The sequence below is a fragment of the Uranotaenia lowii genome, chromosome 1 (genome assembly GCF_029784155.1).
Source record: "Uranotaenia lowii strain MFRU-FL chromosome 1, ASM2978415v1, whole genome shotgun sequence".
Taxonomy (NCBI): Eukaryota; Metazoa; Arthropoda; class Insecta; order Diptera; family Culicidae; genus Uranotaenia; species Uranotaenia lowii.
In genome coordinates, this window is record NC_073691.1 from 63,939,930 (window position 1) to 63,945,837 (window position 5,908).

Sequence of the window (5,908 nt, forward strand, 5' to 3'; positions counted from 1 at the left end):
CTACATACAAAATTTTCGGGGCTCCACTTAGCAAAAATGTGCTGTTACTTTCCGTTAGCAAAAAAAAAGTTTTACTAATGAGTTAGCACTTTCTAATTTCGTCTTTAAATTTGCTCAATTTGAGTTAAAACAACCCATTTGCTAACAAATTTAAGTTTTTACAGTAGTATGGACTCGAACCGCGTTATGTTTTGCTTTATTTCAGCAGATTTCAGGCCAGCTCAGTTGACCAAAACAAAGGGAAAAAAAGAAGAAGTTTTGCGCAGTTTGTGTTTTGAAATGGAAAAATGCGAATCGTTGTGCGTTGTTTTTAGTTTTTCTTGTGGAATTGCAAACATGGTAAGTGAATGAAATGTTAAAATAGTTGCCGGAGCAGGAGAAAACTATTCGCAATGTTCTGATCGAATTTGGAATTCAAATTTTCAAGTGGCTGTCTTCTGGAACAGCTTGTCCGGAACAGCGAAAAAACTGTTGTCAGTGCTCTCGTCGAGTTCGGGACCCATTTTGGTTTGCTGGTGATAAATGAAATTTGTTAAGTCCCGTGACAAGCGCAGAAGTAGTTCCGAACTAGAATGGAGTACAGCGATTTATTATTTGCTTTTTTATAAAGATTGAACGAATTCAAACGGAGGATTGCGACTATTTTTTTTTGCTGTTTAAAAAATCAAAATTCATTTGAAAGAACCTCAATTTTTTTATTTTATCATTATCAGGAATTGGCTTCAGATTACACAATTATCAATGTGCATCTGGAAGGAATATTCTGAGGCAGAAAGTGTCGAAAAAGAAAACGGTAAAGTGCAAGATGAGGGCGCGAAAGAGGAGGAAGAGGAAACGAAGGATGAGAGAAGCCGTAATGGAATGTTGCAAGTGGAAAATGTAAGTATCAAATAGGATCGTTTCTTTAAATGATAAAATTTTTTTGGACTAAACTAATTTTAACCAATTCAGGTCATAATACCGCGATAACAGAATCGCTCAACAATATTGTCATGGACCACTGCCAAGCTAATGACGGACAAATACCAACAACCTCGTAAAAATGTCTGTTCAACAACCAACTGTAATGGCATTTTCCAAAGCCGCTTATTAGGGGGAGGCCTTCAGCGAGAGCGACAAGGTATTTATTTATTTTTTAATTTCAACTGTAGCGTATTTTTATCATCCCTATAGTACTTTGTTGAGTTAACTCAATTGCCCTTTCACAACATTTAAAAAAAAAAGAATTAAAATTCGAAATTCTCTAAGACATTAGAATATCAATTTTATGTTTCAAAGAATACTGGTTTCTACAGAGTTTGAGTTTGATAACGATTTGGTTTTACGTTGCTTATAGGGTTTCTTCATAATCTTAAGTTCATTTATCTTACAACAATTACCTAAATATTTCTTCCACTGCCATGCGGGGCGAGAGAAACCTGGTCAAAATTGCGCTTATAAAAACATTTTATTTCCCATGACCTGCAAGCAAAACATTATTTTCGTAATGTGGTTATTAATGATTCGAAATTTAAAAGAAAGCATAGTTCGTTTACTTACTTAGTTTTTACTAGTGTATTTTTTTCACAGGTTTTACGCCAAATTTACTTCAGCTAGAATTTATTTTTAATTTTTTTGTTCTAATTGATTCAATGATTAATGAATTTCCGAAATTCATTGGAAAATGTATCATTAGATTCATAAATACTTTAGATGATGAACATGATTTTTTTAATGTTCATAATTAAGACTTCATTAAAACTGAATTTTAATCTAACATGCTTTTGTTTTTCTTCCCTATGTTTGTCTTTTACGATCTGTCTATTCACAGATTTCAAAAATCGATTAAAGAATTATTTTTGTTCTCAGTAACAATCTCAACCGAACGATAGGATCATCGATGATTTTACCCATACCAAATATTAGAATCGAAATCTGAACTCTAATGCCTGAACCAGAATTCTAACACACAATTGATTTCTAACTTTCTAGCCAGTCTCAATTATTGAATAAAAATCTGATTCCTAATATATCCAAGATGACTTATAATTAATTATGTTTTTCAATTTTCAGATTCCGGAGAATGCGAGCTTTGAAATAAAAGTATAAATTTCTTCGGTATTCATGGAACGCCATCTGTCATCATGTTTCGGAAAACATCAGCTGGAGGTGGAAAACAATGCACCCTTTGAACGGTTGTCTTCACTGAACTGCTGTAGATCAAGCCAATGTCTCGTAACTACTCCCCACGCAAGCTGGTGTTAAAAATTGTACATTGAGTAAAGAGTCAAAATAAATAGAATGTTAACCCAAAATGTATTTATTTCGATTTCTATACAGATAATCAAAACGGAAAATTCAAAATTTCAAATTTACTAAAATTCTAGTAATTATAGAGCGATAAAAAATTTTACTACTATTTTAGCAAACCATTGTGTTTTTACTACAAAATTAGTAAACATTAAGTCAGGACACTTTTTTTGTATTTTCTATTCTGTATTTTTGTATTCTAAGATTCTAGCTGGTCAAATTTGAGCAAAATTTTGCTAAATTCCGGCCTCGAAAATTTTGTGTGTAGGTCAGGGGCGGCTCAAACAGCGAGCGTCTGTCTCGCAGCGAGCGGCTGAATTTATGAAATGCGGCTCCCGCCAGCTAAGTCCAAGATGGCAGCCCCATCGCGGGATAGGGACTTTAGGCTAACGACCTACTGTTCCCGACCTGATATTGTTACGGAATCCGAAAGAAATGACCGACCTAGAACTTTGGCGACGACTTTTAGCATGAAAACACGGACACGAATTGGAACTTGGAACGTTTTAACTCTTGACCAACAAGGCAAACTGGCACAACTTGCTAGAGAGGCTAGCCGCCTCAAGCTTGAAATTCTGGGACTGAGCGAAGTCCGTTGGCCTAATACTGGAAAACACAAGACACAATCCGGGCAAGTCCTGATTTACTCTGGCAAACGAGGAGAACATGCTACTGGGGAACGAGGAATTGGTTTTCCGTTTAGCCCGCAGGCCTACGCGGCCCTCATTAGATGGGAACCAATAAAAGAAAGAATAATCGTAGCCAGATTTAGAACACGGGTTAGAAACCTTACAATGGTCCAGTGTTATGCGCCAACTGACGTTGCCGACTTGCAGGAGAAAGAGCAGTTTTACAGTCAACTGAACAGCGTGGTAGAGAAAATTCCGAAGGGTGACATTCAAATCCATTTGGGCGACTTCAACGCAAAGATTGGCTCCGACAATCAGGACCTTGAGCGCATCATGGGGCGCCATGGTCTAGGACAGTTGAGCGAAAACGGAGAGCTGTTTGTAGAATTTTGTGGCAACAACAACATGGTGATCGGTGGATCGCTTTTCCCCCATCGACCAGCACATAAGGTCACTTGGGTATCCCGAGATTGCCGAACAGAAAATCAAATTGACCACATCTGCATCAGCCGAAAATGGAGAAGGAGCCTTCTTGATGTCCGCAACAAACGAAGCGCAGACATTGCATCTGACCATCACCTCGCCCTTGGCGAGATACGACTGAGAGTTGCGCGTGTCCAACGGCGCGAGGAGAATGTCGGGTGTCGATACGACGTCCGCCGGTTGGAGAATCCAGAGGTGAAAGGGCATAGCGTGGTACTCTCGAAAGTTTGTGGAAGAAGGAGTGAATGGATGTCGGATGAAACTTAGAGGATGGTCGATGTTCGATGAAAGGCGAAAGTCGGAATTGAGCAACAACTCTTCCGAGTCACGAATAGCGATGGCCAACAGAATCCGCAGCTCGAAGCGCCAACAGTAAGTCGCATAAATGGCGTCAACTCGGAAGCGCCTTCGCTGGCTGAAATAGAAGCGGCAATCAAAAACATGAAATCCAATAAAGCACCTGGGATCGATTGCATCCCTGCTGAAATGCTGAAAGCCGACCCTGCCCTATCAGCACAAATGTTGCACCGTCTTTTCGCTGATATCTGGGATACTGCAACATTCCCGGCCAACTGGATGCAGGGTATCCTCGTTAAGGTCCCGAAGAAAGGAGACCTGACAGAGTGTGGTAACTGACGAGGCATAACGTTGATCTGTACAACCCTCAAAGTACTCTGCAAGGTGATCCTGAACAGGATCCAGGAGAAAATCGACGCTACACTCCGATGGCAACAAGCTGGATTCCGATCCGGACGATCATGTGTGGACCACATCACAACGCTACGAATCATACTGGAACAAATCAACAAATTCCAGAACTCTCTTCTGCTGGTTTTAGTTGTTTTCGAAAAAACATTCGACCGACTTAACCATGAAAACATCTGGGCGGCTCTAAGGCGACGAGGGGTCCCAGAGAAACTAGTCCATCTCATCGAAGCACAATACGAGGCATTTTCGTGCAAGGTCTTGCACGATGGTGTCTTGTCCGAACCAATCCCGGTAACTGCTGGAGTGAGACAAGGATGTATCTTATCACCGCTACTTTTTCTCATCGTAATGGATGAGATTCTGACTGGATCGAGCGATTGTGCACCGAACCGAGGATTGCCGTGGAATCCTTCAACAATGGAGCAACTGAACGACTTTGACCTGGCTGACGATATTGTTTTGCTCGCCCAAACACAACCGGATATGCAGAGCAAACTCGACGACCTCACCGAAAGTTCCAAGGCAGCAGGTCTCAAAGTCAATGTCGGAAAGACCAAGTCGATGGAGATCAACACAGGAAATCCCTCCAGTTTCATGGTAGCTGGGCAACAAGTTGAGAAAGTGGAGTGCTTCCAGTATCTTGGTAGTCAGATAACGCCTGATGGTGGTTCTAGGAAAGACATCGAAACCCTGATCAGAAAGGCCCGATTTGCGTTTGCGAGTCTCCGAAACATCTGGCAGTCACGCCAGATCTCTCTACGAACGAAAATCTGAATCTTCAACTCAAACGTCAAATCCGTATTGCTGTACGGGTGTGAAACTTGGTGCACATATGCGGTAACGACGCGAAAACTGCAAGTATTTGTAAACCGCTGCCTGCGGAACATCATCCGCGCTTGGTGGCCTGGCAACTGGATCTCAAATGAGGAACCACATTACCGGTGTCATCCAAGGACGCTAGAAATCGAGATTCGGGAACGTAAGAGGAGATGGATTGGGCACACGCTGCGAAAAGATGAAAACGAGATTTGCAGAGAGGCACTAGATTGGAATCCAGAAGGTCATCGAAGAAGAGGCAGACCCAAGACTCGTGGCGGCGAAGCCTAGCCGCTGAGATACGAACTGTCGACGAGAATTTTGACTGGGACCAGGTGAAGACGCTTGCTCCGGATCGTCAACAGTGTAGGTCTTTTACCACGGCCCTATGCACCGGTGGATCGGCGCGGAATCATTTAGTAAGTAATTTCACATGTAAACCCATGACAAATTTGGTTCCATTTGTTTGAGTAGTTCAAAAGTTATGCGAAAAATTGTAAAGGAGCCCCTTCCCCTTTCCTATTTCCCCACTGGAAGGAGGGAATGGTATTAAATATCAATAGAAAACTTGTTTGTTCTCGAGAAATGCAATGAAAGGAGTCTAAAATAATCATAAATTGTAAAGGAGCATCCCTCCCTTCTCCTTTCACCCCACTGGAAGGAAGGAGGAGTACCAAATATTCAGGGAATCGATTATCATACCCTTATATCCTCCCATGCCAAATTTGATTCTTTTTGCTTGATTATGTCTTAAATAAAACACAAAATTGTATGGAAACCCCCCTTCCTCTTTCCTATTTCTCCATTTGAAAGAAAGAGATGTCTCAAATTAATTAAAAGTGTAACCTTCCGCCTTCCTGCGAGAGGGAGGGGTCTCTAACTATGATAGGAACCTTTCCCGGCCTCCAATACTCCCACCTGCCAAAAGACAGGCAGACAGATAAACAGACAGAAATCTATTTTTCTATTTAAAGATCTACATT

At 41.2% G+C, this 5,908-nt stretch overlaps 1 long non-coding RNA gene across 1 annotated transcript; it reads left to right on the top strand.

Moving 5' to 3' along the window:
* Positions 1 to 231: 231 nt before the first annotated feature.
* On the top strand, positions 232 to 2,277 carry LOC129750545 (uncharacterized). Its single transcript, XR_008738405.1, has 4 exons — positions 232 to 339; positions 714 to 879; positions 952 to 1,120; positions 2,053 to 2,277. It is a non-coding gene; the product is annotated as an uncharacterized LOC129750545 (long non-coding RNA).
* Positions 2,278 to 5,908: the final 3,631 nt, after the last annotated feature.